This window comes from Choloepus didactylus, chromosome 13, assembly GCF_015220235.1.
Source record: "Choloepus didactylus isolate mChoDid1 chromosome 13, mChoDid1.pri, whole genome shotgun sequence".
In the NCBI taxonomy this organism is placed as follows: Eukaryota; Metazoa; Chordata; class Mammalia; order Pilosa; family Megalonychidae; genus Choloepus; species Choloepus didactylus.
Window position 1 is genome coordinate 48,117,072 of NC_051319.1, and position 21,222 is coordinate 48,138,293.

The 21,222-nt window shown below is 37.9% G+C and overlaps 1 protein-coding gene across 12 annotated transcripts in view; it reads left to right on the top strand.

Moving 5' to 3' along the window:
- Window positions 1–21,222, top strand: part of FER (FER tyrosine kinase) — a 615,744-nt gene that overhangs the window by 134,282 nt on the left and 460,240 nt on the right. The window lies entirely within an intron of this gene.

The window sequence follows — 21,222 nt, forward strand, 5'->3', positions numbered from 1 at the left end:
CCGAATGAAAGGCAGGTAGTAGAGCTGGGCCCCACCCCTTTCCTCTTAGAGAAGATAGACCCCCTAGGGGGAGGTTATTAGCATTTCAGTGGTCTCTCTCTGCTTGTGCTATACGCTTGTCTGGGTTACAGAACTGGGTACTGAAAATGGCTGAGGCTTTCTCCACTGAGCTGAAAAAGGAACAGAGAGTCCTCTTCAGAGCTAGTCAGAGGCAACCCTCCTGCTCTCCAAGGTCAGTCGTCACCCAAAGCCTCTGTCTACTTGTTGGGGATTCGTACCTTGTAGTGAGCAGTTCACAGTCACTAATTAAAACCCCAGTTGGAGCTCAGCTGAGCTATATTCGCTTGCTGGGAGAGAGCTTCTCTCTGGCACCACGAGGCTTTGTAGCTCGGGCTGTGGGAAAGGGGTCTCCCAATTTAGATCTGCAGTTTTTACTTACAGATTTTCTGCTGTGATCTCGGGCATTCCTCCCAATTCAGGTTGATGTATGATGAGTGGACGGTCACATTTATACCCCCGCAGTTATTCTGGATTATTTACTAGTTGTTTCTGGTTTTTTTAAGTTGTTCCAGGGGGACTACTTAGCTTCCACTCCTCTCTATGCCGCCATCTTAGATCCTCTATGAGTGTTTTTTTAAAATGTCATGAATGGCTGTTGGGTTTTATCAAAAGCTTTTTGTTTATCTTTTGAAGTGAAGGTTTTCACCTTTGTTCTCTTTATATGGTGAATTATATTGATTGACTTTTCAAGTGTTAAATGAACCTTGATTTCCTGGAATAACGTCCACTTGATGATGATATGTTATCCTTTTTGTATATTCTTAGATTTGATTTATTGATATTTTGTTAAGGATCTTTATGTCTGTGTTCATGAGGGACATTGGTATATGGCTCTCTTTTGAGAATGTTGTAATATTTTGGTATCAGGGCTGTGCTGGCATTATACAATGAATTTGGAAGTGTTTTGTTCTCTTTTTAAGGGTTATTTCTTCCTTAAATGTTTAAAAAAATTCACGAGTGAAGCCATTTGGGCCTAAAATTTTCTGTGTGGGGAAAATTTTAATTATGAAGATTAATATATTTAAGAAATAGTGTCTATTCAGAAATCCTATTCCTTCTTGTGTCAGTATTGGTAACTTGTGTTTTTAAAGATTTTTTTCCATTTCATCTTAGTAGTCAAATTTTTTTTTGTCCTAAACCTGCTCATAATATTTCCTTATTCTCATTTAATGTCTGTAGGAACTTTAATGAAGTCCCTGCTTTCATTTTTAATATAGATATTTTATATTTTCTCAGCTGATGTTTGTAATTTTTGGTGTTTCTTAAATCAGTCTAGCTAGAAATTTATCATTTTTCATTTTTCAAAAAACCAGCTTTTTATCAAATTTTTTTTTGTTTTTGTCTATTTTCTATTTTATTGTTACATTTGTTTTTGTTTTTATGATTTTCTTTCTTCTGCATACTTTGGTTTCAATTTGCTCTTCTTTTACCGCACTTTAAGGTTGATATTCAGATCGTAAAATGTTTCTTCTTTTCTAATATAGCTGTATAAAGCATATGTAAAGCTTTAAAAGATAGCTTTAGATGAGTGTCATATATTGAGTTTTCATTATCCTTTGGTTTAGAATATTTTCTGATTGTCCTTTTTTTACCATTTTTTTTTTTTTTTTTGACCCATTGCTTTTTAGGTAGGATTGTCTTATTTAATTTTAATTATTTGGAGATTTTCCAGGTGTTTTCATGTTATTTATTTCTAATTTAATTCTTTTATGTTTGGAGATCTCTGTATAATTTTAACCTTTTAAATTTACTGAGACTTTTATAGGCCACAATATGCTCTGTCTTGGTATATGTTCCATGTGCACTTGACAAAATGTATGTATTCTGCTCTTATTGGGTGTTTTATGCTAGAGATGACCGATCAAGTTGGTTGAGGGTGTGGTTCAACTCTATATTCTAAATTATTTCTTTCAAAATATTTGGTGGATTACTGAGCCATCAGTGTTGAAATTTCTACAATTTTAGATTCATATTTTTTGTTTTTCAGTTCTGTCAGATTTTACTTCTTGTATTTTGTATCTCTCAGGTTTTTACACATTTAGGATTGTTATGTCTTCTTGATAAATTGATTCCTTTATCACGATAAAATGTCTCTTTTTTGGTGACATCTTTTGTTTTTTCCTATCTTCTTCTGTATTTTTTAGTATTCCATGGCTTATTAATGGTGTCCCTGAGGTTTACAATATATATCTTTAACTTATCACAATCTATTTTAATAGTACTATACCACTTTGTTTATAATATTAAAACTTAGGAAATATACTTCCAATTCTCTCTCCCATCTTTTTTAGTGTTGTGTTGTACATTTTTACTTGTATAAATTCTATAAACTCCCAAATTATATTAACAATGTTCTGCTGCGATCACCACCAAACATTACCTAAACCTTCCTATCATTACAGAAACTCTGTACCAATTAAGCATTAAGTCCCAATTCCCTACCCTCACTACTCTGCGTAATAATCTGTATTTTAGTTCTGATCCTAGAAATTTGCTGTTTTAATTAGTTCGTATCAATGAGGTCATACAATAGTTGTCCTTTTGTGTCTGGTTTATTTCAGTCAACATGATGTCTTCAAGGTCCATCCATGTTTTGAACATATCAGAACTTCATTTCTGCTTATGTCAGAGTAATATTGCATTATATATATAGATATATACCACATTTTGTTCATCTGTTCATTGTTGATGGACACTTGGGTTGGTTGTGTCTTTGTGCAATTGTGAATAATGCCACCATGTATATTGGTGTGCAAATAATCTGTTCGAGTCATTGCTTTCAATACTTTTGGGTGTATACCTAGAAGTGGGATTGCTGGGTCATATGGTAATTCCATACTTAGCTTTCTGAGAAACTGCCAAACTGTTTTCCACAAAGTTTACACCATTTTACATTCCTAGCAGCAATGATTGAGTGTTCCTATTTCTCTACATCCTCTCCAACAGTTGTATTTTTCCATATTTAAAAAAAAATAGTAGCCATTCTAGTGAATATGCTATGGTATCTCATTTCTCTAATAGCTGGTGATGTTGAGTTTCTTTCTAAGTGCTTTTTGTCCTTTAAAAAGATATTTGTAGGAATTTAATATATCATGAAGCTAGCATCACAAAACAGACACATGACTGGCTGTAAATGGTGCTGGAAAAACTACTTGGGGTAAAAATTGAGTTGTCCTCAGCAAGAGGATGCTCCTTTTTTTTTTTTTTCCCCTTTTGTTTATGAGGGTGGGCTTTTGAAGCATCTTAAAAACAGCAGAAATCACATAAAAGCCTCTGAACATTTAAAAAAATAAATTAAAAAAACACAAAAAGCTGGAGGTAAATTATTGGCAATAAATGAAAGATGAATAAAAGATTAATGTTCTTAATATATAAAGAACTGTAAAGTAGCAGGAATAAAAAGAAGAGTTAAAGAAAATGTTGAAAGCATGAAAAGATCAAAGAAACATGGAAAAAAAACCCCAGACATTTTGGACTGTCTTTGGAGAAATGTCTATTCATGTTATTCACCCATTTTTTTTTTTAAATTTTATTCTGCAATAAATTCAAAGTTATAGGAATAGTCGCAAAAACAATACAAACTCCATACACAGAACACCAGCATACCCTGACCCCCCTCCCCTGATACCCCAATCCATCAACTTTAACATGCTGTCACACTGCTGTTTCTTTCCCTGCCTCCCTCCCTCCCTCCCTATCATCCATCATCTATTGCTCTGCTTTCTGAACATATGAGAGCTAGCTGCACACATCCTTGAAGAAACACTGTAATTAACATATACAATTCCCATGAACAAGAACATTCTTTTTTGCAATCCCATGAAACGCAGCTAAGAAGTACAAGTTTTCAACATTGATACAAAGCTTACATTCTATATTTCCTTTTTTTTTTTTTTTTTTCACTTTTTCCCTTATGTCTCAACTGTGTCCCTTTGAGCCTACTGTTCTCCATCCTCAGATCCCATCCAGGGTCATCCTTGGCATTCAGTTGTCATCTCTTTAGACTTTTTTTTTTCTTCCTCAATGCGTGGAAACATATATACAGCCTAAATCTTCCCATTCCACCCCCTCCTTACCATTCCATTAGTGGGATTAATCACGTTTAGAATGTTGTAATGCTATCTCTTTCCCACCATCCATTACTAGAAATTTCCCTGCACCTCAAACGCAACCCTACACTCATTTCTTAACTCCCCATTGCCCCCTCCCCCATTTCTCTTAACTCGTATGCTACTATTCATCTCTATGGTCATATTCTCTGATAATTTCTTTGTGTTTACTGTGGGGCTTAAAATTAACTTCTTAAATCCATAACAATCTTGTTTTTCTTTGATACCAACTTAACTTCAATAGGACACGTAAACTATGTTCCTGTACTCCTCCATTCCCCCACCTTTATATAGTTCTTGTCAAAACTTACATATTTTACATTGAGTTCAAAACCACTGATTTGTAATTAGAGTTTGTGCATTTTATATCATGTAGGAAGTAAATAGTGGAGTTATAATTCAAAAATTATTGACTTCTATTTGTATTCCATTGTGGTCGGAGAATGTGCTTTGAATATATTCAATTTTTTTTTTAATTAATTGAGGCTTGTTTTATGTCCCAGCATATGGTCCATTCTGGAGAAAGATCCATGATCACTAGAGAAAGATGAGTGTCCTGGTGATTTGGAATGTAGGGTTCTATATATGTCTGTTAAAATTCTCTCTCTCTCTTTCTCCTTTCTTTGTTTCTGTATCAGTAGGGCTCTGTTTAGTGTCTGAAGTAGGGCAGGTCTTTTATTGGCAAAATCTCTCAGCATTTGTTTGTCTGTGAAAAATTTAAGCACTCCCTCAAATATGAAGGAGAGTTTTGCTGGATAAAGTATTCTTGGCTGGAAATTTTTCTCTCTCAGAATTTTAAATATGTCATGCCACTGCCTTCTTGCCTCCATGGTGGCCGCTGAGTAGTCACAACTTAGTCTTATGTTGTTTCCTTTGTATGTGGTGAATTGCTTTTCTCTTGCTGCTTTCAGAACTTGCTCCTTCTCTTCAGTATTTGGGAGTCTGATCAGAATATGTCTTGGAGTGGGTTTATTTGGATTTATTCTGTTTGGAGTTCGCTGGGCATTTATGCTTTGTGTATTTATATTGTGTAGAAGGTTTGGGAAGTTTTCCCCAACAATTTCTTTGAATACTCTTTCTAGACCTTTACCCTTCTCTTCCCCTTCTGGGATACCAATGAGTCTTAAATATGGATGTTTTATTTTATCTATCATATCCCTGAGATCCCTTTCGATTTTTTCAATTTTTTTTCCCATTCTTTCTTTTGTTCTTTCATTTTCTGTTCTGAAGTCTTCTAGGATGCTGAGTTGTTCAGCTTCCTCTAATCTTGTATTATGAGTATCCAGAGTCTTTTTAATTTGGTCAACAGTTTCTTTTATTTCTGTAAGATCTTTTATTTTTTTATTTACTCTTGCGATTTCTTCTTTATGCTCTTCTATGGTCTTCTTTATGTCCTTTATATCCTGTGCCATGTTCTTCTTCATGTCCTTTGTATCCTGTGCCATGCTCTCATTCTTTGACTGTAGTCCTTTAGTTAATTGTGCCAAGTACTGTGTCTCCTCCGATCGTTTGATTTGGGTGTTTGGGATTGGGTTCTCCATATTGTCTCATTTTAGCAAATGCTTTAAGATTTTCTGTTGTTTTTGGCCTCTTGGCATCTGCTTTGCTTGATAGCTGTGATCTTCCAGGATCTCTGCTGAGGGAAGTCTGTGCTACATCACGAGTGCACGCGTTCCCTCAAGGGAAGCCCCGGTCCGCCAGGCCGTGCAGGGGCGCTCCCAGCCTGATACGATAATGGCCAAATGGGGCGTCTCAACCCCCCCCCACCCTTTTCTCACAGCTCCGCCTTCCCAGTTCCGGGACAGCTAGCTGTGATTGCACCCAAGGCCACTGTCTACAGCCAATATTGTGGTGTGTGCAGGATGCTGTGGGATACACTGCCCATCAGTCTGGGTTTCCTTGTGCAGCTCTGGGCTGTGGGTACGGCCCCAGGCAGGAGTGTCACAAGCATGCCGGGAAGCCGGCTGCAAGGGTGTAGTTTCTTTCTCCTTTGGCTCTCCCCTCTGTCCCTCTGGTCCCCGGACAATCGGCAGCAGGTGTGGGGAGGCTGTCTTCCATGCCTGACACTGAGGTGTTGGCTACAAGCCCGCTCCTGCAGTGCTTCACTGCGTGGTTCTCCCTGCTGTATCTGTAGCTGCTCTTGGGCCCCACACCACAGCGCGGCCACGGGACTTTCAGCCAGCTTACTCGCTTGTTTCAGAATGCAGACTCCCAGTTTCAGCACGTGTACGGCCCCTGTGGATTTAGCAGACCTTGTCTGGCTGGTGCATTGCTGGAAGCGGTATGCTGGGTCTCTTTCTAGTTTTTATCTAGTATTTTTCACGGAGGTGTTTTTTTGCCCTGTATCACTTAGCCGCCATCTTCGGTTCTCCCCCTTCATTCTTTTGCATATTGTTGTCCAGTTCTCCCAGCACCATTTGTTGAAGAGTCTATATTTCCCAATTGAGTGTACTTGGCCCCCTTGTAAAATTGTCTCTAAATGTGAGGCATGATGTCTGGACCCTATTTGATTCCATTTGTCAATATATCTATCCTTGTGACAGTATCATGCTGTTTTGGCCACTGTAGCTTTTTATTAAGTTTTAAAGTCAAGAAATGTGAGTACTCCATCTTCATTTATTTCAAGATGGTTTTGGCTATTCAGGGCCCCTTACCCTTCATGCACTTTAGGATGTGTTCTTTTTTAATGTAAGCATTTACGGATGTACATTTCTCTGCACTGCCTTAGCTGCATTCCATAGATTTTTATATGTTGTGGCATCCTTTTTATTTGTTTCAAGATATTTACTGATTTCCCTTGTCATTTCTTCTTTGACCCACTGATTGTTTAAGAGTATGTTGTTTAACTTTCATATATTTATGGTTCTTCCAGTTCTCTGCCTGTTACTGATTCCCATCTTCATTCCACTGTGGTTGGAGAAGATGCTTCATTTAATTTCAATCTTTTAAAATTTCTTGAGACCGTTTTTTTGTGACCCTACATGTAGACTATCTTGGAGAATGATCAGTGTGCACTTGAGAAGAACATGTATCCTGATGTTTTTGGGTGCAGTGTTCTTTATTTGTCTTTTAGGTCTAATTTATTTAGCATATTATTCAAGTTACCTGTTTACTTATTAATCTGATGATCCATCTATTAATGAGAGTGGTGTATTGAAGTCTCCAGCTATAATTGTAAAGATGTGTATTCTTTTCTTCAGTTTTGCCATTGTTTGCTCATATATTTTGGGGTACCATGTTTAGGTGTATAAATATTTGATTCCTATTTTCTTCTTGGTGAATTGCCCCTTTTACTGATATTCGGTGGCTTCTTTGCCTCTTGTAACAGCTTTTGCCTTAATGTCTGTTTTTTTCTGATATTAGTATAGCTACCCCAGCTCTCTTTTGGTTACTGTTTAAGTTTGCTAACGCTGCTGTTTTACAAAACACCAGAAAATGGATTTGCTTTTATAAAGGGGGTTCATTTGGTTACAAGTTACACTCTTAAGGCCATAAGGTATCCAAAGAAGGCATCAACAACAGGGTACCTTCACTGAAGGATGGCCATTGGTGTCCAGAAAACCCCTGTTAGCTCAGAAGGCACATGGCTGGCATCTGCTTGCTCCCAGGTTGTGTTTCATAATGGTGTTCTCCAAAGTGTTAGTTTCAGCCTTCAACAGCCATCTTCAAAATGTCTCTTTAAACTGCAACAAGCAGTGAGCTCCTGTCTGAGCTTTTATAGGGCCCCAGTGAACTATTCAAGGCCCATGCTGAATGGGTGGGGCCACACCTCCATGGAAATTATCTAATTTGAGTTATTACCTACTGTTGAGTGGGTCACATCTCCATGGAAATAACCTAATCCAAAGGTTCCAGCCTAATCAACACTAATATGTCTGCCTCTAGAAGACTGCATCAAAGATAATGGTGTTTTCAGGGCCATAATATATCCAAACCGGCAGTTACTATGTGCATGGATTGTCTCTTTCCATCTTTCACTTTCAACCTGTTTGTGTCATTGGGTCTAATGTGAGTCTCTTGTGAACAAAATATAGTTGGATCATGCTTTTTTAAATACATTCAGCCAATCTTTATGTTTGATTGGGGAGATTAATCCATTAACATTCAGTGTTATTACTATAAAGCAGCAATTCTTGTAGAGCAGGTCTTTTGGGTGACAAACTGTCTCTGTTTCTGTTTATCTTTGAATGTTTTAAATGTTCCCTTGTTTTTCAAGGGCAGTTTTGCCAGAATAAGAATATTTGGCTGGCATATAAGAATATTTGGCTGGCAGTTTTTCTCTTTCAGTTCCTCTCTCAGTGCCTTCTTGCTTCAGTGTTTTCTGATGAGAAATTGGAACATAGTCTTAATGAGGATCCCTTGTATGTGACTAATCACTTTTCTATAGCTGCTTTTGAAATTTCTCTTTGTCTTTGGCATTGGACATTCTGATTAGCATGTTTTTGGAATAAGTTTATTAGGGCTTATTCTGTTTGGAGTATGTTGCGTTTCTTGCAGGTGTGTATTTATGTCTTTCATAAGAGTTGGGATATTTTTGGATATTATTTCCTCAAATACTCTTTTTGCCCCTTTTCCCTTCTCACCTCTTGTTGCAGCTCCCAAATGTTTGTGTTTGTATGCTTTATGCTGTCACTCAGGTCCCTTAAACACTGCTCAATTATTTCTGTTCTTTTTTCTGTATGATCTTCTGACTGTATGATTTCAGTTGTCGTTTGTCTTCTTGTTTGCTGATTCTTTCTCCTGCCTGTTCAAATCTGTTGTTGTGTTGTATGCCACTAATCTATTTTTAATCTCTATCATTGTTCCTTTAATCACCATAATTTCTGTTGTTTCTTTTTAAACTTTCTAATTCTTCTTTTTGCTCAAACGTTGTCTTCTTAATATCCTTTAGCTCTATATCCATCATTAGTTTATTTCTGTCCTTCATCTCCTTGAAGTGACTTAGGAGATTTGTACAAACTTCTTAGATTATTTCTTCCAAAGTCTGTTTCTCCTCTGAAGTTTTCATTTATTTTCTTGATTGAGCCAGTTCTTCCTGTTTCTTAGTAGCCCTTAAATTTTTTTGCTGATGTCTGGATATCTGATTATTTTGATGTGCTAACTCTGAAGGTGAGTTTCTCTCCTTTGTCTAGTGTTTTATTGTAGATTGACTTTGTGTTAATCCTCTTCTTTGATGCTCAGACCAACTTACACTGGATTTAGAATAGCTCTTGTTTAACTTTTCAGATTTTTGCAGGTCTTCTGCACCTGATTTTTGCCCTGGATATGCAGTCCAACTTTCATGTGCAATTATTCTACCTCCAGGAGAAAGTGTCTTTTTTTCTTTTCCTCCTCCAGGAATTCTGATGTGTTCTGTTTGTGTCTGTGCAGAATTTTCTCACAAGCTAAATTAAAATTTGTTTAAATTTTCTCTTTTACTCAGTGCCCCCTTTTTATTGCATGTTTTAGTTCTGGGACCTATCCTGTTTTACAGCAGTTCAGTTTCCCACCTTGTTTTTCTGTGTGGCTTTTTTCTCTCCAGATATTTCCCTGTTAGGGTATGTCGCCCTGGGGAGCCTGTTAGGGTCAGTACAAAAAAGATTTTTTCATTTAGGTGATCTAGCAATCAGAGTCTGGGTGTGTGTGTGTACCTTTTGCCAGCAGTTCTGCTTCAGTCTTTTATTTCCTGTGGGCTTTTTGTGTATGCACTTTAGTCAGTTGCATGTGGTCAGCTCTGGGGTCTGTGGACTTGGGTTCCTGTGCCTGGGTATGCGTAGGGTTCTAATTCGCTACTGTGAGTGGCTCTTTGGTTTGCATCTGCAACTGGAGGTACCTGGGTGTGCTGTCTGTGTATATCTTTAGCTGTGCTGAACTGAGTGAGGCGGTAGGTTCTGGACTGGCAATTCCTTTTTGTAGATCTACCTTTTTTTAGTGGGTTTTTTTTTTTTTTTGTCTTTGGAGTCCTTCTCTAATCTTTATCCAGATTTCAAAGTAAGTGGGATTTATCCTTTTATTAGTTATTTCTGAGGGGAGACTTTTCCAGGGAATGTCTTTTGTTGCCATGGTGATGACACTGCTCTATGCTGTTCCTGTATATTCTCTTATTTACCATTTTCAGTGTTCTTCATTCCTTTTTTTTTAATTTTTTTAATTTTTTAAAATTTTATTTTGAAATAAATTCAAAGTTGTAGGAACAGTTGCAAAAACAATACTAACCCCATACAAAGAATTCCATCATACCCTGACCCCCCTCCCCCGATAGCTCAATCCACCAACCTTACATGCTGTCACATCGCTATTTCTTTCCCTCCCTCCCTATCTATCATTCATCATCTATTGCTCTGTCATCTGAACATATGAGAGCTAGCTGCACACATCCTTGAACATACACTATAATTCACGTATACACTTCCCATGAACAAGAACATTCTTTTTTGCAATCCCATTAAGCGCAGCTAAGAAGTACAAGAGATTCAACAAATGATACAAAGCTTACATTCTATATTTCCTTTACCTTATGTCTCAGCTGTGTCCCTTTGAGCCACCTGTCCTCTATCCTCCAATTCCCTCCAAGTTTATCCTTGACATTCAATCATCATCTATTTAGACTGTGTTTTTTTTTTTTTTCAGTTGTGGAAACATATATACAGCCTAAATCTTCCCATTCCACCCCCTCCCAACCCTTCCATTGGTGGGATTAATCACCTTTAGAATGTTGTAATGCTCTTTCCCACCATCCATTACTAGAAATTTCCCTTCATCTCAAACAGCAACTCCACCCTCATTTCTTAACTCCCCATTGCCCCTTCCCCTATTTCTCTTAAACCTAAACTCTACATTTCATCTGTATGGTTATATTCTCTGATAATTTCTTTGTGTTTGCTGTGGGGGTTAAAATTAACCTCTTAAATCCATATCAATCTTGTTTTTCTTTGATACCGCCTTCACTTCAATAGGACACATAAACTATGTTCCTATACTTCTCCATTCCCCTACCTTTATATAGTTGTCTAAAATTACATATTTTACATTGAGTTCAAAACCACTGATTTGTCATTAGGGTTTGTTTAATTTATATCATGTAGGAAGTAAATAGTGGAGTTACAGTTCAAAAATTATTGTCTTCTATTTGTATTCCATTGTGGTTAGAGAATGTCCTTTGAGTATATTCAATTTTTTTTTTTTAAATTTCTTGAGGCTTGTTTTATGTTCCAGCTTATGGTCCCTTCTGGAGAAAGATCCATGATCACTAGTGAAAAACGTGTGTCCTGGTGCTTTGGGATGTAAGGTACTATATATTTCTGTTAAAATTCTCTATATTTCTTTCTCCTTTCTGTTGTTTCTCTGTTGGTAGGGCTCCCTTTAGAATCTGAAGTAGGGCAGGTCTTTTATTGGCAAAGTCTCTCAGCATTTGTTTGTCTGTGAAAAATTTAAGCACTCCCTCAAATTTGAAGGAGAGTTTTGCTGGATAAAGTATTCTTGGTTGGAAATTTTTCTCTCTCAAAATTTTAAATATGTCATGCCACTGCCTTCTTGCCTCCATGGTGGCCACTGAGTAGTCGCAACTTAGTCTTATGTTGTTTCCTTTGTATGTGGTGAATTGTTTTTCTCTTGCTGCTTTTAGAACTTGCTCCTTCTCTTTAGTATTTGAGAGTCTGATCAGAATATGTCTTGGAGTGGGTTTATTTGGATTTATTGTATTTGGAGTTCGCTGGGCATTTATGCTTTTTGTATTTATATTGTGTAGAAGGTTGGGGAAGTTTTACTCAACAATTTCTTTGAATACTCTTTCTAGACCTTTATCCTTCTCTTCCCCTTCTGGGACACCAATGAGTCTTAAGTTTGGACGTTTTATTTTATCTGTCGTATCCGAGATCCATTTCGATTTTTTCGATTTTTTTGTCTATTCTTTCTTTTGTTCTTTCATTTTCTGTTCTGTGGCCTTCTAGAACACTGAGATGTTTTTCAGCTTCCTCTAATCTTGTATTGTGAATATCCAGAGTCTTTTTAATTTGGCCAATAGTTTCTTTTATTTCCATAAGATCTTCTATTTTTTTATTTACTCTTGCAATGTCTTCTTTATGCTCTTCTAGGGTCTTCTTTATGTAGCTTATATCCTGGGCCATGGTCTTCTTGATGTCCGTTAAATCCTTTGCCATGTTTTCGTTCCTCGGTTGTATTTCTTTCATTAATTCTGCGAGGAACTTTGTTTCTTCTGATAACTTGATTTGTGTGTTTTGAGTTGGATTCTCCAAATCGTCTGGTTTTATCATATAAATTGAGATTTTCTGTTGTTTTTGGCCTCTTGGCATTTGCTCTGCTGAACAGAATTCTTTTAATTTGTAAAAAATAAGCTATCTAATTTTTCAGAAACACTGTGTGGTGATGTACACTTTCTCTGACTAATCAGCAGATGGCGTCTGTGAGTCACCTATACCTCTCAAGTCAGTTCTCCACCTTGTCCCCGCGGTGTGTGGGGAAATGATTCTTGTGGGGTCCAGCCGGAGAACTCAGCCTTGGTGTGTTGCTGGAGCTGTCCGCCCTGAATGCGGGGTGCTTGTACAGGTGGCCAGGGAGGAAGGACAGCCTCAATATTCAAATCCCCCTGGTTCCCGGAGATTCAATGCTGCCGCAAGAGTCCAAGCCTTCATTTCATTTCAGCCCCAGCCCCTCTTTCTCGCTGTCCCAGAAACCACTGGACTTGGCGTAGTGTCCCTGGGATCGCCGAGCGGGTCCCCCCACCCAGCTGCAATCCTCCAGGACCTCTGCTGAGGGCATGCCATGCCATGCTACGTCACCAGTGCATGCCGTCCCTCAAGGGAAGCCCCGGGCCGCTGGGCCGAGTCGGCTCGCTTTCAGCCTGATGCAATAACAGCCGAACGTGGCTTCTCCACACCCCCTGCTCGCCCAGTTCCTCCTTCTCAGCTCCGGGACAACTGGCAGGGCTCTGGGCTGTGGGCACGGCCCCAGGCAGGAGTTTGTCCAGCCCTCCTGGGAGCGAGCTGCTAGCCGCGAAGTTTCATTCAGGTGTTGGCTCTTCCCTCCGTTCCCCCGGCCCCAGGGATATCTGCAGTAGGCTATCTTCCAGGCCAGACACCGAGAGGCCGGCCCAGCCCCCTCTTGCTGTGTTTTACTGCGTGGTTCCCACGATTGTACCTGCAGCCGCTCCTGGGTTTTTCCCTTTTTTTTATTAAAAGAGCCTGTTGGTCTCCAGATGCCAAACCCTGGCTTCCCCAGATCGCCGCGCGGCTGTGGGACTTCCAGCCAGCTTACTCACTCGTTTCAGAGTGCAGACTCCCAGTTTCACCAAGTATACAGCCCCTGGGAACTAGCAGATCTCATCCAACTGGCACATCGCTGTAACTGGTATTCTGGGTCACTCTCCGGTCCTTATCTAGTGTTTTCCATGGAGGTGTTCCTTAGCCCTGTCTCACCTAGCCGCCGTCTTGGTTTCTCTTCATTCCTTTTTGTAGATCTAAATTTCTATCTGATAATATTTTCCTTCAGTCAAATAACTTCCTTATCATTTCTTAAAATACAGATCAACTGGTTATGAATCATGTTAGGTTTTGTCTAAACATGTCTTTTTTTTACCTTTATATAGTTTTTAGTATAGTAAAATATCATAGAAAATTTGCCCATTTTAACCATTTTCAAGTATATAATTCAGTGTCATTTATCATACTCATAATGTTATGGAATCATCACCACCATCTATTTCCAAAACTCTTTCATCATCTGTGGTGGTTTGAAGCTTTGTACCCTAGAAAAACATGTTCTTAGACTTGGTCCATACTAGTGAGTGTTAACTCTTGTTAATAGGACCTTTTGATGTGGTTATTTTGGTCAAGGTGTGGCTCTGCTGAATGAGAATGGGTCTTAATCCTATTATTGAAAATCTTATTGGTGAGGTCACAGAAAGAAAGACACAGGGGCAGCCAGAAGGAGGAGGTCAGTGGAGCCAAGAAGCCAGGAGATCTGCCATGTGCATTGTCATGTGACTGAAAAGTCAAGGACCACTGATTCCTGGCAGCCATCCCCAGAATGCAGTCTTTTGCGAGAAGGTATCTCCTTGATGATCCCTTTATTTTGGACTTCTCAAAACTTTAAAACTGTAGCCAGTAAATTCCCATTGATTACGTTGACGCATTGCATGGTGTTTGTTTGGCAGTCAGGAGAACTAAAACATCACCCCAAACAGAAACTGTTCCCATTAATAAATAAGTCCCCATTCATCACTTCCCCCAGCCCCTAATAACCTCTAATCTACTTTCCATCTCTATGAGTTTCCTATTCTATATATGCCGTAAAGGTAGAATTATACAGTATTTTCCTTTTGTCTCAGGCTTATGTCACTTAGCGTGTTTTTGAGATCCATTCATGTTGTATCATTAATCAATATTTTCTTCCTTTTAATGGCTGAATAATATTCCATTGTATGTATATAGTACTTTGCCTTAATTTTTAAAGAATATTTTGCTGTATATAGAATTTTAAATTTCCCTTGCTCCTCCCCACCACCTGTAAAGATATTCCATTGTCTTTTGGCTTGCATTTTTTCTGATGAGAAGGCAGTGAGATTTCTTATCTTTGGTTCCCCGATTGATTGTGGTTTTCCTATATTCTGGCTGTTTTTAAGCAATGTGTTGATAGCCTTAGTGTGATTTTCTTTGTGTTTATCCTGCTTGGAAGTCTTGGAGCAAATTTGGAATATTTTTGGCCATTATACCTTCAGATATATTTTCTTCTTTCTGGCTTCCTTTCTCCACTTCCTAGACTTCTTTTTTCCCCTGATACTCCAGTTACACATATTTTAGACTGCTTGATAATGATGTATACATGATTGATGGGTTCTTCTTCTTTTTTTTTTTCCTAGCCTTTTTCTTTTTGCCTCAGCTTGCCAACTGTTTGTTCTAATATGTCTAATAAGATGGGTAAATTCATCCAATAATATTTTCATTCCAGGCATTGTGTATTTCATCTCTAGAGGGTCCATGTAGATGCCTTTTTGTACCTCCCATATTTTTGTTTATTTTATTGATCTTTTAAGTTCTTAAATGTATTTATAATAGCTGTTTAAACATTTTTTCCCTAATTCCATCATCTCTTTAATTTTTATTGTTTTTGTTGGATGATTTTTCTCCTGTTTTGGGGGTCATGTTTTCCTGCATACCATGTTTATTTGGATGTGGTCATCATGAAAGTTACATAGTCGAAGATCTGGATTGTTTGCCTTTCATTCGAGTGTTGGGTTTAATTTTGGAATGTGGTTAATTTATTTGTGGATCAACTTAATTCTCAGTTTTTGTTAGGGTTGGTGTCGAGATACCTTTTGGTGTTTTGCTATAATACTAAGGGTTGACTCTTCTGGGTTTCTACCGTGCGCTCCAAGTGTTCAACAAAGACTTTGTCCTGTTGCTTTTTGGAACTCAAGTATTTCTCTTCCCTATGTGAGCTCTTGGAATTGCTCAGCTCACAGTTCCCTCATAGTTGTTCTTTCTTGGCAGTTATTTGTTTGGCCGCGTGAAATCTTATCGTATACATGCACAAATTAGTATTCTTCCATGACTCAAGGGGAAGAGTATGCTGATTGCTGTGTTTAAGCAGTGTTCTTTTTTTGCCTTCTACATTTCATATATATTTTTCCTTATTTTTATTCATTGTATTTTTATTATGGATATGCCCACAAAAGACATTTCTTTATCTTGTAAAAATAATATTGTATTTTATAAACTGTTCTGCAGTTTGCCTGTCTTAGTTAATATGTTTTAGACTTTTTCCACAGCATTTCATGAATTTCTTTATTTTTTAAATGGCTGCATATTCTTCATTATTTATTTATTTAGTTTCTTATTGATGGACTCCTTTTTTTATATTACTCATAAGTTTTATTAATTTCTTCAGTTTGCTCATTATTTAAAACAAGACATGTGCTTTAAAAAACATTCTTATACATAAATAGACCAAGGAACAGTTAAGTAATTGATCCCTAAAACATGCAAATTCATTTTATTCAAGTGTGTATAGGAAAAGGAAATAAGCTTTAAGCCTTTTTATTTTGATTAATGATTTCCAAATGTCTTACTAGAACAAATGTAATTTTCCAATAGTTTCAAAAGGCTGATGCAATTAAAAGGCATTTGTGTTGATAAAGAAGGACTGGAAAAATGTTTGTGCTATACATGATCGACTGTGAAAGAGTGGGCATGAGATATCTTTAAAATAAATGAATCAGGTAGCAGGAATCAAGAGGTTTAGATAGAAGAACAGGAACTATGAGCCAGATTATGTGATCCGCATGTCTTCAAGGCACATAACTAGGCTAAGCAGGTGACTAGGTTCTATAGACTAATTTGTTCTTTTGTTTGGAAAATAGTCAAATATAATTTCCATTTAAAAGCACTTACTGATAAATAAACGCAATTAGATCTAGAGTAGCAGATATCTTCCTTTCAGATACACACTAAAAATACATACTAGATAACAGTTGGCTGAGTAGCCTAAGCAGTATGATTACAGTCCAGTTTTCTTACACTGCAGTTAAATGAACGTTAAACTATTTTATATTGTTTCTATACATCATACTGTCTATGCTTTTTCAAGTTTCACAAAAGAATTCTTCAAAAGTAGGTAGATTAAAGAATTTTTTAGTCCACAAAGGATACTCAAACTATTATTCAACAGCAGTCAAACCCAAACCTTGGATTTGACTGTTGAGTCTATTCAGTTTGGGCTTTTCCCAGAATGGAAAAAATTTCCCACAATACCTCTCTTCATACAACTAAAAATGCTAGCACATCCAATGTGGTTCTCTTCTTTTTCTTTGGTGAGCCAGAGTAATTTACCTCCCAACCCCCTCCACTACCTATGCTGTTAACAATACAATTGCCCTAAATATCCAAAGAAGAAAAAGGAATATAAAAGAAAACAACCTTCAACAATATTTAAACCATCATCTTCTCAAGTCAACTGCAATGTGGAAACAGGATATCAAGCAATTCATTGTATTGTGAATGATCAGCACACTCAACTTGATTCCTGAAAGTGAATATTCAGAGAACAGGGATAATTGTGTGTGCTTCTAATGGGCTAGCAAAATGCTCCCCATCTGACTGAAATAAAATGTTTATATAAAACTTAATAAAACTTAATCTGTCTGGGCTCCTAAAAACAAGCAGCACCAACAACTTGATTACAATTCTCAAAATAACAATTACTCTCCACTTACATTGTTTTGAAGCACCTAAAACTCTTCATAACAAAACACATTAGGATGAGATATAAGCAATACTAACTGTCTCTTGAATACTTTTGTGTTCAAATACCAAGTCCCTCCTTAGTTTTAGTATATAGCTCATAAAACTGGTAATTTCCACCTTGGTGACAGCTTTGTGCAATTAAAATCAAAGATGTTTCTCTGAGTAGACGCTAGTTAAACCAAAGAAACGACTCCAAATACAACTGTTATTTTCCCCTTCACCTATCATTTTTGCTTCATATATATTGCAAGTCTGCTGATAGGTATATTTATAATTGTTGTATCTTCTTGACTGACCCTTTATCAATACACAATGTCCTTCTTTATCTCTAAGAGCTATTTTTGTCTTAAGGTCTACCATGTGTGATATTAGTATAGCCACTCCAGTTCTCTTTCAGTGAGTGTTTGTACGGAATATCTTTTTTCATTCTTTCACTTTCATCACATTTGTGTCTTTGGTTCTAAAGTGAGTCTTGTACACAGCAATAGTTGACTCATGGTTTCCTTACTCTGTTCTGCCAATCTCAGCCTTTTAATTGATTTATCTCTGATGTAATTACTGAAAAGGAAGGAGTTAGGTTGCCATTTGCTGTTTTCTAGGTCATAATTTTGTTGCTCAATTCCTCCACTGCTGTCTTTCCAACTTATAAAAAACTGCTCCTTTATAGATCCATTCCCTACCCTGTTACTGTTACAAACTAGATCTTTATATGTTGTATGTCTGCTGCCACTGATTTATTATTTTATGTAGCTGTCATTTAAATAATACAGGAAAAAAACACTGGCCAGAAATATACTTTTATATTTACATATGTAGCTAACTTTACCACGTATTTTATTTCTTAGGACTCAAGTTACTCTCTAGTGTCCTTTCACTTCAGGCTGAAGGACCCCCTTTAGCATTTTTTTGAGGGCAGGTTTACCAGCAACAAAGTCTCTCAATGTTTGTTGATCTGGGAATATGTTAAATTCTCCTTCATTTTTGAATGACAGTCTTGCTGGATATAGTATCCTCCGTTGACAATTGTTTTCTTTCAAAATTTTGAATATGCCACCCCACTGCCTTCTGGCCTTCATAGTTTCTGGTGAGAAATCAGAGGTTAATCTTATCGAGTATCCCTTGTACATAACAAGATGTTTCTCTCGCTGCTTTCAGAATTCTCTCTTTAGCTTCAACTTTTGACAGTTTGATTATAATATGCCTCGGAGTGGATCTCTTTGAGTTTATCCTATTTGGGGTTCTATGAGCTTCTTGGATGTGTAGATTCATGTCTTTCATCAAATTTGGGAAATTTTCAACCACTATTTCTTCATATATTCTTTTAGGCCCGCTCCCCCTCTCTTCTCCATCTGGGACTCCTATTACACGTATGTTGGTATGCTTGATGGTATCCCACAAGTTTCTTAAGCTCTGTTCATTTTTCTGCCATCTTTTTTCATTCTCAGATTGGGTATTCTCACTGGATCTAAATTCGGATTTGTTCACTTGTTTTTTTGTTGGTTCAAGGCTGGTTCTCTCCTTTGGTGAATTAATGATTCCTGATAGTTTTTTGTTTATGTTTACCAGTTCTACTATTTGTGACTTCAACTCTTTGGAGCACTCTCTTAGCATTTCTCTGTTTTCCTCCATCTCATTTTTAAATGTTTCCTGTAGCTCTTTGAACATATTTACAACAATAAGTAATTCACTAATAAGGAAACCATGGTCTACTGCCTGGGGCTTTGCAGGGAGAATTTCTATTTTCTCTTTTCCAGTGTATAGCCCATACTTGGCCGTCTGCCTGCCTTGTATAATTCTTCATTGAAAATTGGACCTTCCGAATATTACAAATGTATAAACTCTGAAATCAGAGTCTTCCCACTCTTCAGTTTGGTGTTGCTGCCTATTGTGATGGCTACTGTTTGTTTAGTGACTTTTCTGGACGAGTACTGTAAAGTCTGTCGTCTTTGTTTTGTGTGGCCACTAAAGTCTCTGTTTGGTTAGCTTAAAGGTCAGCTAGTGATTTGACAATTTCCTTATAATACCTGGAACTAAAAAACAGCAACACACAACAATAAAAACCTCCCAGTCTTTGCCAGTGGGCTCTGTGTGTGTTTGGGCACTCCTTCAATACTTAGCTGGGCAGTTCACAGTCCTGCCTTAGCCTTCACTTGCTGCTTGTGCAGAGCCGAAGGTGAGTTAAGGGTGAGGACTTAGGGCCTTCTCAGGTCTTTTCTAAGCATGTGCTCCACTCTGGGCATGCATACAGCCTTTTAGATTCACAGCATTTAAGTGGGGAGCTTTTAAAAGCCCTTATTCGTCAAAGCTTTTAAGTCCCTAACCTTTCTTCCCAGACTTTTTGGTATCTACTGTTTGCCTCAACAGTTATTCCTTGCCCCTGGTGGCAGTGGCTAAAACAACTGCTTTTAAATATTTTTGAAAAATGCCTCTCAGGCAGTCACCTCTTTTTTGGGAGAGTTCCCAGTCAGGTGAAATAAAGGCAACCTCTTTGCACGCCTCTTTCAAAGTGCCACAATGCAGATCAAAACAACCAACCACAGTTCTTTGAGAAGTCTATTCTGCTCCGTCTGGCACCAGGAATCCACACTGGGAACGTGGGTGCTGTCTTCAAGACTGCTGCCAAGTTCTCAAATGCCGATGAATGTGCTCATGGAAGCCGCGGCCCGTGGCAGGGTTGTGTGCTCTGCGTCTGGCGTGGGGCAGTGCCTCGCTTCCCCGAGGGCAGCTTCCTAGGGCTACAAACAAAGAAAGCTGTCGGTAACCGCCCTCCATTCGCCTCTCCGAGGGGTCTCCGACTACCCTGCGCCCCGAACCCGGAGGAGAGGAGGCTGGCGGCCCGAGGGCTCGCCCAAGGTCATCCTGATAGACTCCTTTTGCTATTACAAATAGTGTGACAAATGTCCTTGTAAATATGTTTACTTGTGCAAATATTATTTGTGAGATAAATTCTGAGAAATGGAGTTTTTGGGTAATGTTTTGCCCACTTAACATTTTGATAGCTATTGCTAAATTTGTTTCTCATGTAATTGCATTCCCACTAATAGTGAATTAGAGAACCTGTTTCCACATGTGGTTACTTACAGTATGTTTTGTCATTTTTTTTAACCTTTGCCAACCTGGTAGATGAAAAATAATCATTTCAAATTGTTTCCTTTGTATGTTTTGATTATTAGAAACTATAAACCTCTTCTTTTAAAATATTTTTACTCTTATTTAATTCTTTTGCCTAGAAGCATTTCTAAAACAATATTCCATGTGTAAAAGGTAAACTGAGGCTGCAAGGTGTTAATAATGGGGTGGTATATGGAAATCCTGTATTGTTTGCATGGTTCTTCTGTAAATCTACAAATTTCTCTAATAAAGAAAAAAAAAATCAAACAATAAAACCAAACCAAAGAAACAAAAACAAACATAAACAGGTAATTTGAACACTTTGTTAAAGTTTATTAGGGCAAAAAATAATCTGTTAACTGGGCAGTGCCAAACTGCAAGTGGTGAGGCTCTCTACTGAGGGAGTGCAAAGGGAAAACTTACACAGGGCAAATTTGCAAGAAAGTGAAGAGAATTTTCTGATTGGAGAGCTAAGCTGTAATGACTTATTTGGGCTGTATCTGGTGGAAAGCCGTATAGTAAGGTCTCTAATTCTGATTGGATGGCATTAAATCCCCGCCTCCTAGTACAGCAGGCATTTATGGGAAGGCTACCACTCCCATGGCCAAGTCTAGTCACCCCAGTTTAATGGTCTCCTCTATTTCATTTTAAATAATTTCCCCCCTTTTGGTCATCCTCTCAGCTCTGAGAGATAGACCAAACTT